The sequence below is a fragment of the Triticum aestivum genome, chromosome 3D (assembly GCF_018294505.1).
Source record: "Triticum aestivum cultivar Chinese Spring chromosome 3D, IWGSC CS RefSeq v2.1, whole genome shotgun sequence".
Lineage (NCBI taxonomy): Eukaryota > Viridiplantae > Streptophyta > Magnoliopsida > Poales > Poaceae > Triticum > Triticum aestivum.
In genome coordinates, this window is record NC_057802.1 from 585,472,266 (window position 1) to 585,483,585 (window position 11,320).

An 11,320-nucleotide genomic window follows, 5' to 3' on the forward strand; every position below is an offset into this window, starting at 1 on the left:
ATAGTTTCATCAAAACAAGCAAACTATGCATCAAAAACAGAATCTGTCTTAAACAGGACAGTCTGTAGTAATCTGAACATTCACCATACCTCTGGTACACAAAAAAATTCTGCAAAAATTAGGAAAAATAAAAAATTTGTATAGAAAGACAGTGCAAAAAGTTTCAGAACCGTTTGACGCTCTAGTAAAAAAATGTAAAATCGCGCACTACAGCCAAAGTTTCTGTTCTGCACCGCACAAACCAACAAGCAATGTAAACATCCTAAAGGCAAATATTGGCACATTATTTTTATAACAATGGAATTGTACAAGGGGATAATTATTTTTGTTGAAAAGTTTCTGTAATCAAGATTCACAAAGTTTCCGTGAGCATGAACAAAGTTCAAGGCTAGCTCCTACTTTAACAATGCTCGTCTTTCTCACTTTCACTTTCCTTTTTTGAAAAAGTTTTAGGTCCCCCTCTTTTTTTAAACTATATAAAAGCACACAACATAAATAAATGACTCTCTAAAACTTTCGGGTTGTCTCCCTGGCAGCGCTTTCTTTAAAGCCATTAAGCTAGGCATATAGTGCTTAAGTAATGGATCCACCCGGATCCCAAGGTATATCAAAGCCAATTTTAATTAACAATGATTTGTGATTTAGTAGTGAGCACAAAGCAACATATATCATGCAACAACGAAGTCTAACTCTCTTCCTATGCATCGGCATGTCATAAAAGAACAATTCATGCACACAAAGTAAAGGCCAATGCATAGTATAAACAGTTTCTTGCAATTTTATCGTGTTGGTAACATAGAGAGGTGGAGATGTAGTTTCTCTCTCATAATAATTGCAACTAGGAGCAGCAAGCACATGCATATTAAATTCATCAAAATCATCATGTGCAACGGTAAAATGCAACCCATCAACATAATCCTTAATAAGAGCAAACTTCTCCGATATAGTGTAGTTTGGAGAATTCAAAAAGATAATAGGACTATTATGTGTGGGTGCAATAGCAACAATTTCATGTTTAACATAAGGAACTATAGCAAGTTCATCTCCATTAGCATCATTCATATTGGCATCATGGCCACAAGCATAGCAAGCATCATCAAAAAGGGATATTTCAAGAGAATCAACGGGATCATAACAATCATCATAGCAATCATCCTTCGGTAAGCACGAAGGGACATTAAATAATGTATGAGTTGGAGAGTTACTCTCATTAGAAGGTGGGCACGGGTAGCTAATCCGATCTTCCTCCTTTTGTTCTTCGCTCTCCTCATCATCTTTTTCATCCAATGAGCTCACAGTTTCATCAATTTCTTCTTCCATAGACTCCTGCAAAATATTAGTCTCTTCTTGGACAGCGGAGGAGTCCTCAATATATGGTTTAACATAGGCATTAGAAGCATAATTATCATAACAATATTTAAGTATGGCAAAATTTTCAGATTTGTAAAGAGTAGCATCATACTTTTCAATCAAAGGAGCAATTTTATAAGCACCCTTAAAAGCAATAAATTCTTCAATTTGTTGAACCTCATAGTAATTATAAACACCCTTAGTATATGAAGATACGATTCCATTATCACTAAACTCACATTGGTAGGGAAGGTGTTTCTTAGGGTTTTCAGAACAACAATTAACATCATATATTTCACATAAATTCCAAGCATAGCACTGCAAACGATGAATTTGATCCAGTAAAAGTTTCCCTTTTTCAGATATGCGGTGTCGCACATAACAAGCATGCTCATCTAAAGATTTGCCCTCAACTAAGCAAGTTGGTGTTTCAGCCCGAGCACAAAGGGATCGAAGATGATCCAAGTAAAAAGCTTCAGGAGTGTGATAGATTTTGAGTGGTTCTTCAACCATTGGTTCAGTAGGTACAACTAATTTTTTTGGTATTTTGTGTTTCCTAACCATAACTAAAGATAGAAAACAACTAAGAACAGCAAATAAAAATTACTTAGTGATAAAGCAAACAAGCACACACGAGCATATTCACCCCACGCTATTGCTCCCCGGCAACGGCGCCAGAAAAAGGTCTTGATAACTGATACGTCCATTTTGCATCATGCTTTTATATCAATATTTATTGCATTATGGGTTGTTATTACACATTATGTCATAATACTTATGCCTATTCTCGCTTATTTTACAAGGTTTACATAAGGAGGGAGAATGCCGGCAGCTGGAATTCTGGGCTGGGAAAGGAGCAAATATTAGAGACCTATTCTGCACAACTCCAAAAGTCCTGAAACTCCACGAAAGTTATTTTTGGAAATAATAAAAAATACTGAGCGGAAGAAATACCAGAGGGGGCCCACAGCCTGGCCACGAGGTGTTGGAAATATGCCCTAGAGGCAATAATAAAATGGTTATTATTGTATTTCCTTGTTCATGATAATTGTCTATTGTTCATGCTATAATTGTATTAACTGGAAACCGTAATACATGTGTGAATACATAGACCACAACATGTCCCTAGTAAGCCTCTAGTAGACTAGCTCGTTGATCAGTAGATGGTTATGGTTTCCTGACCATGGACATTGGATGTCATTGATAACGGGATCACATCATTAGGAGAATGATGTGATGGACAAGACCCAATCCTAAGCATAGCACAAGATCGTGTAGTTCGTTTGCTAAGAGCTTTTCTAATGTCAAGTATCATTTCCTTAGACCATGAGATTGTGCAACTCCCGGATATCTGAGGAATGCTTTGGGTGTACCAAACGTCACAACGTAACTGGGTGGCTATAAAGGTGCACTACAGGTATCTCCGAAAGTGTCTGTTGGGTTGGTACGAATCGAGACTGGGATTTGTCACTCCGTATGACGGAGAGGTATCTCTGGGCCCACTCGGTAATGCATCATCATAATGAGCTCAATGTGACTAAGGAGTTAACCACGGGATCATGCGTTACGGAACGAGTAAAGAGACTTGCCGGTAACGAGATTGAACAAGGTATAGGGATACCGATGATCTAATCTCGGGGAAGTAGCATACCGATAGACAAAGGGAATTGTATATGGGATTGACTGAATCCTTGACATCGTGGTTCATCCGATGAGATCATCGTGGAACATGTGGGAGCCAATATGGGTATCCAGATCCCGCTATTGGTTATTGGCCGGAGAGGTGTCTCGGTCATGTCTGCATGGTTCCCGAACCCGTAGGGTCTACACACTTAAGGTTCGGTGACGCTAGAGTTGTTATGGGAAATAGTATGTGGTTACCGAAGGTTGTTCGAAGTCCCGGATGAGATCCCGGACATGATGAGGAACTCCGGAATGGTCCAGAGGTGAAGATCGATATATTGGACGAAGGGTATTGGAGTCCGGAATTGTTCTGGGAGTACCGGGTGACGACCAGCGTGACCGAAAGGTGTTTCGGAGGTCCCGACAAGCGTTGGGGGGCCTTATGGGCCAAGGGGAGGGGGCACACCAGCCCACTAAGGGGCTGTGCGCCCCTCCCAACCCCTCTCACGTAACTTGGAGAGGTGGGGGCGCCTCCCCTAGGGCAGCCATCCCTTCCGGCTTGGGGGGCAAGTTTCCTAGGGCTGGGGGCGCCCAAACCCATCTAGGGTTTCCCCTGTGGCCGCAGCCCCTCCCCTAGGGAACCCTAGGGCGCCTCCTCCACCCCTTGCCTGGCGCAGCCCTCTCCTCCTCCTCCTCCGTAGTGCTTAGCGAAGCTCTGCCGGAGAACCACGAGCTCCATCGCCACCATGCCGTCGTGCTGCTGGAGTTCTCCCTCAACTTCTCCTCTCCCCTTGCTGTATCAAGAAGGAGGAGACTTCCCCGGGCTGTACGTGTGTTGAACGCGGAGGCGCCGTCCGTTCGGCGCTAGATCGGATCTTCCGCGATTTGAATCGCCGCGAGTACGACTCCATCAACCGCGTTCTTGTAACGCTTCCGCTTAGCGATCTTCAAGGGTATGAAGATGCACTCCCTCTCTCTCGTTGCTAGCATCTCCTAGATTGATCTTGGTGACACGTAGGAAAATTTTGAATTATTGCTACGTTCCCCAACAGTGGCATCATGAGCTAGGTCTATGCGTAGATTCTATGCACGAGTAGAACACAAAGTAGTTGTGGGCGATGATTTGTTCAATTTGCTTACCATTACTAGTCTTATCTTGATTCGGCGGCATTGTGGGATGAAGCGGCCCGGACCGACCTTACACGTACTCTTACGTGAGACAGGTTCCACCGACTGACATGCCTTGATGCATAAGGTGGCTAGTGGGTGTCTGTCTCTCCCACTTTAGTCGGATCGGATTCGATGAAGAGGGTCCTTATGAAGGGTAAATACAAATTGGCATATCACCGTTGTGGCTTTTGCGTAGGTAAGAAACGTTCTTGCTAGAAACCCATAGCAGCCACGTAAAACATGCAACAACAATTAGAGGACGTCTAACTTGTTTTTGCAGGGTATGCTATGTGATGTGATATGGCCAAAAGGATGTGATGAATTATATATATGTGATGTATGAGATTGATCATGTTCTTGTAATAGGAATCACGACTTGCATGTCGATGAGTATGACAACCGGCAGGAGCCATAGGAGTTGTCTTAATTTATTGTATGATCTGTGTGTCAATGAAAAACGCCATGTAATTACTTTACTTTATTGCTAACCGTTAGCCATAGTAGTAGAAGTAATAGTTGGCGAGACAACTTCATGAAGACACGATGATGGAGATCATGATGATGGAGATCATGGTGTCATGCCGGTGACGAAGGTGATCATGCCGCGCCTCGAAGATGGAGATCAAAGGCGCAAGATGATATTGGCCATATCATGTCACTTTATGATTTGCATGTGATGTTTGTCATGTTTACATCTTATTTGCTTAGAACGATGGTAGCATAAATAAGATGATCCCTCACTAAAATTTCAAGAGATGTGTTCCCCCTAACTGTGCACCGTTGTGAAGGTTCGTTGTTTCGAAGCACCACGTGATGATCGGGTGTGATAGATTCTAACGTTCGCATACAACGGGTGTAAGCCAGATTTACACATGCGAAACACTTAGGTTGACTTGACGAGCCTAGCATGTACAGACATGGCCTCGGAACACAAGAGACCGAAAGGTCAAACATGAGTCGTATAGTAGATACGATCAACATGGGATGTTCACGGTTGATGACTAGTCCGTCTCACGTGATGATCGGACACGGTCTAGTCGATTCGGATCATGTATCACTTAGATGACTAGAGGGATGTCTATCTAAGTGGGAGTTCATTAAATAATCAGATGAACTTAATTATCATGAACATAGTCAAAAGGTCTTTGCAAATTATGTCATAGCTTACGCTTTGGTTCTACTGTTTAAGATATGTTCCTAGAGAAAATTTAGTTGAAAGTTGATAGTAGAAATTATGCGGACTGGGTCCGTAAACTGAGGATTATCCTCATTGTTGCGCAGAAGGCTTATGTCCTTAATGCACCGCTCGGTGTGCTGAACCTCGAGCGTCGTCTGTGGATGTTGCAAACATCTGACATACACGTTTTGATGACTACGTGATAGTTCAGTGCGTAATGCTAACAGTTTAGAATTGAGGCGCCAAAGACGTTTTTGAAACGTCGCAGAACATATGAGATGTTCCAAAGACTGAAATTGGGATTTCAGACTAGTGCCCACGTCAAGAGGTATGAGACCTCCGACAAGTTTCTTAAGCCTGCAAACTAAGGGAGAAAAGCTCAATCGTTGAGCATGTGCTCAGATTGTCTGAGTACTACAATCGCTTGAATCGAGTGGGAGTTAATCTTCCAGATGAGATAGTGATGGTTCTCCATAGTCACTGCCACCAAGCTATTAAAGCTTCGTGATGAACTATAACATATCAGGGATAGACATGATGATCCTTGAGCAACTCGCGATGTTTGACACCGCGAAAGTAGAAATCAAGTAGGAGCATCAATTGTTGATGGTTAGTAAAACCACTAGTTTCAAGAAGGGCAAGGGAAAGAAGGGATACTTCATGAAACGGCAAATCAGTTGCTGCTCTAGTGAAGAAACCCAAGGTTGAACCCAAACCCGAGACTAAGTGCTTCTGTAATGAGGGGAACGGTCACCGAAGCAGAACTACCCTAGATAGTTGGTAGATGAGAAGGCAGGCAAGGTCGACAGAAGTATATTGGATATACATTATATTAATGTGTACTTTACTAGTACTCCTAGTAGCATCAGGGTATTAGATACCGGTTCGGTTGCTAAGTGTTGTTAACTCAAAATAAAAGGCTACGGAATAAACGGAGACTAGCTAAAGGTGAGATGACGATATGTGTTGGAAGTGTTTCCAAGGTTGAAGTAATCAAACATCGTACGCTCCCTCTACCATCGGGATTGGTATTAAACCTAAATAATTGTTATTTGGTGTTTGCGTTGAGCATAGACATGATTGGATTATGTTTATCGCAATACGATTATTCATTTAAGGAGAATAATGGTTACTCTATGTATTTGAATAATACCTTCAATGGTCTTGCACCTAAAATGAATGGTTTATTGAATCTCGATCGTAGTGATACACATGTTCATGCCAAAAGATATAAGATAGTAATGATAGTACCACATACTTGTGGCACTGCCATTTGAGTCATATTGGTATAAAACGCATGAAGAAGCTCCATGTTGATGGATCTTTGGACTCACTCATTTTTTAAAGATTGAGACATGCGAACCATGTCTATTGGTATATATGCATGAAGAAACTCCATACAGATGGATCGTTTGGACTCACTTGATTTTGAATCACTTGGGACATGCAAATCATACCACATGGGCAAGATGACTGAAAGGCCTCGTTTTCAGTAAGATGGAACAAGAAAGCAACTTGTTGGAAGTAATACATTTTGATGTGTGCAGTCCAATGAGTGCTGAGGCACTGCAGTGGATATCGTTATGTTCTTACTTCACAGATGATTTGAGTAGATGCTGAGTATATTTACTTGATGAAACACAAGTCTGAATTATTGAAAGGTTCAAGTAATTTCAGAGTGAAGTTGAAGATCGTCGTGACAAGAGGATAAAATGTCTATGATATGATCATAGAGATGAATATCTGAGTTACGAGTTTGGCACACAATTAAGACATTGTGGAAATTGTTTCACAACTAATACCGCCTGGAACACCATAGTGTGATGGTGTGTCCGAACATCATAACTGCACCCTATTGGATATGGTGCATACCATGATGTCTCTTATCGAATTACCACTATCGTTTATGGGCTAGGCATTAGAGACAACCGCATTCACTTTAAATAGGGCACCACGCAATTCCGTTGAGACGACACCGTATGAACTATGGTTTAGAGAAACCTAAGCTGTCGTTTCTTAAAAGTTTGGGGCTGCGACGCTTATGTGAAAAAGTTTCAGGCTGATAAGCTCGAACCCAAAGCGGATAAATGCATCTTCATAATACCCAAAACAGTTGGGTATACCTCCTATTTCAGATCCGGAAGCAAAAGTGATTGTTTCTAGAAACGGGTCCTTTCTCGAGGAAAAGTTTCTCTCGAAAGAATTGAGTGGGAGGATGGTGGAGACTTGATGAGGTTATTGAACCATCACTTCAACTAGTGTGTAGCAGGGCACAGGAAGTTGTTCCTGTGGCACCTACACCAATTGAAGTGGAAGCTTATGATAGTGATCATGAAACTTCGGATCAAGTCACTACCAAACCTCGTAGGTCGACAAGGATGCGTACTACTTCAGAGTGGTACGTAATCCTGTCTTGGAAGTCATGTTGCTAGACAACAATGAACCTACGAGCTATGGAGAAGCGATGGTGGGCCCGGATTCCGACGAATGGCTCGAGGCCATAAAATCCGAGAGAGGATCCATGTATAAAAACAAAGTATAGACTTTGGAAGAACTACTTGATGGTCGTAAGGCTGTTGGGTGCAGATGGATTTTAAAAGGAAGACGGACAATGATGGTAAGTGTCACCATTAAGAAAGCTCGACTTGTCGTTAAGATGTTTTCCGACAAGTTCAAGGAGTTGACTGCGATGAGACTTTCTCACTCGTAGCGATGCTAAGAGTCTGTTGGAATTATATTAGCAGTTACTGCATTATTTATGAAATCTTGCAGATAGGATGTCAAAACATTGTTTCCTCGACGATTTTCTTGAGGAAAGGTTGTATGTGATACAACCAGAAGGTTTTGTCAATCCTGAAATATGCTAACAAGTATGCAAAGCTCCAGCAATCCTTCTAAGGACTGGAGTAAGCATCTCGGAGATGGAATGTACGCTTTGATGAGATGATCAAAGATTTTGGGTTTTTACAAAGTTTATGAGAAACTTGTATTTCCAAAGAAGTGAGTGGGAGCACTATAGAATTTTTGATGAGTATATGTTGTTAACATATTGTTGATCAGAAATGATGTAGAATTTCTGGAAAGCATACAGGGTTATTTGAAAAGTGTTTTTCAATGGAAAACCTGGATTAAGCTACTTGAACATTGAGCATCAAGATCTATAAGGATAGATCAAAAACGCTTAATAGTACTTTCAAATGAATACATACCGTGACAAGATTTTGAAGGAGTTCAAAATAGATCAGCAAAGAAGGAGTTCTTGGCTGTGTTACAAGGTGTGAGTATTGAGTAAGACTCAAGACCTGACCACGGCAGAAGAGAGAGAAAGGACGAAGGTCGTCCCCTATGCTTTAGACGTAGGCTCTACAGTATGCTATGATGTGTACCGCACCTGAAGTGTGCCTTGCCATGAGTCAGTCAAGGGGTACAAGAGTGATCCAGGAATGGATCACATGACAGCGGTCGAACTTATCCTTAGTAACTAGTGGACTAAGGAATTTTCTCGATTATGGAGGTGGTAAAAGAGTTTGTCGTAAAGGGTTACGTCGATGCAAACTTTGACACTAATCCGGATGACTCTGAGTAGTAAACTAGATTTGTATAGTAGAGCAGTTATTTGGAATAGCTCCAAGTAGCGCATGGTAGCCGCATCTACAAGATGACATAGAGATTTGTAAAGCACACACGGATCTGAAAAATTCAGACCCGTTGACTAATAACCTCTCTCACAAGCAAGATATGAACAAACCCCATGGGTGTTGGATTCATTACAATCACATAGTGATGTGAACTAGATTATTGACTCTAGTACAAGTGGGAGACTGTTGGAAATATGCCCTAGAGGCAATAATAAAATGGTTATTATTGTATTTCCTTGTTCATGATAATTGTCTATTGTTCATGCTATAATTGTATTAACTGGAAACCGTAATACATGTGTGAATACATAGACCACAACATGTCCCTAGTAAGCCTCTAGTTGACTAGCTCGTTGATCAATAGATGGTTATGGTTTCCTGACCATGGACATTGGATGTCATTGATAACAGGATCACATCATTAGGAGAATGATGTGATGGACAAGACCCAATCCTAAGCATAGCACAAGATCGTGTAGTTCGTTTGCTAAGAGCTTTTCTAATGTCAAGTATCATTTCCTTAGACCATGAGATTGTGCAACTCTACCGTAGGAATGCTTTGGGTGTACCAAACGTCACAACGTAACTGGGTGGCTATAAAGGTGCACTACAGGTATCTCCGAAAGTGTCTGTTGGGTTGGCACGAATCGAGACTGGGATTTGTCACTCCGTATGATGGAGAGGTATCTCTGGGCCCACTCGGTAATGCATCGTCATAATGAGCTCAATGTGACTAAGGAGTTAGCCACGGGATCATGCGTTACGGAATGAGTAAAGATACTTGCCGGTAACGAGATTGAACAAGGTATAGGGATACCGACGATCGAATCTCGGGGAAGTAACATACCGATAGACAAAGGGAATTGTATATGGGATTGACTGAATCCTCGACATCGTGGTTCATCCGATGAGATCATCGTGGAACATGTGGGAGCCAATATGGGTATCCAGATCCCGCTATTGGTTATTGGCCAGAGAGGTGTCTCGGTCATGTCTGCATGGTTCCCGAACACGTAGGGTCTACACACTTAAGGTTCGGTGACGCTAGAGTTGTTATGGGAAATAGTATGTGGTTACCGAGGGTTGTTCGGAGTCCCGGATGAGATCCCGGACGTGACGAGGAACTCCGGAATGGTCCGGAGGTGAAGATCGATATATTGGACGAAGGGTATTGGAGTCCGGAATTGTTCTGGGAGTACCAGGTGACGACCAGCGTGACCGTAAGGTGTTTTGGAGGTCCCGGCAAGCGTTGGGGGGCCTTATGGGCCAAGGGGAGGGGGCACACCAGCCCACTAAGGGGCTGTTCGCCCCTCCCAACCCCTCTCACGTAACTTGGAGAGGTGGGGGCGCCTCCCCTAGGGCAGCCATCCCTCCCGGCTTGGGGGGCAAGTTTCCTAGGGGTGGGGGCGCCCAAACCCATCTAGGGTTTCCCCTGTGGCCGCCGCCCCTCCCCTAGGGAACCCTAGGGTGACTCCTCCACCCCCTTCCCCCTATATATAGTGAGGGAGAGAGAGGGCAGCCGCACCCCTTGCCTGGCGCAGCCCTCTCCTCCTCCAACTTTTCCTCCTCCTCCGTAGATCTTAGCGAAGCTCTGCCGGAGAACCACGAGCTCCATCGCCACCAGGCCGTCGTGCTGCTGGAGTTCTCCCTCAACTTCTCCTCTCCCCTTGCTGGATCAAGAAGTAGGAGACTTCCCCGGGCTGTACGTGTGTTGAACGCGGAGGCGCCGTCCGTTCGGCGCTAGATCGGATCTTCCGCGATTTGAATCGCCGCGAGTACGACTCCATCAACCGCGTTCTTGTAACGCTTCCGCTTAGCGATCTTCAAGGGTATGAAGATGCACTCCCTCTCTCTCGTTGCTAGCATCTCCTAGATTGATCTTGGTGACACGTAGGAAATTTTTGAATTATTGCTACGTTCCCCAACACGATGGTGGGGGGCGCGCCCTACCCCCCTGGGCGCCCCCTGCCTCATGGGCCCCCTGTTGGCCCTCCGGTGCCCATCTTCTGCTATATGAAGTCTTTCGTCCGAAGAAAAATCAGAAGCAAGCTTTCGGGACGAGACTCCGCTGCCACGAGGCGGAACCTTGGCGGAACCAATCTAGGGCTCTGGCAGAGCTGTTCTGCCGGGGACACTTCCCTCCGGGAGAGGGAAATCATTGCCATCGTCATCACCAACGCTCCTCTCATCGGGAGAGGGCAATCTCCATCAACATCTTCACCAGCACCATCTCCTCTCAAACCCTAGTTCATCTCTTGTATCCAATTCTTGGCTCCAAGTCTGGGATTGGTACCTGTAGGTTGCTAGTAGTGTTGATTACTCCTTGTAGTTGATGCTAGTTGGTTTATTTGGTGGAAGATCC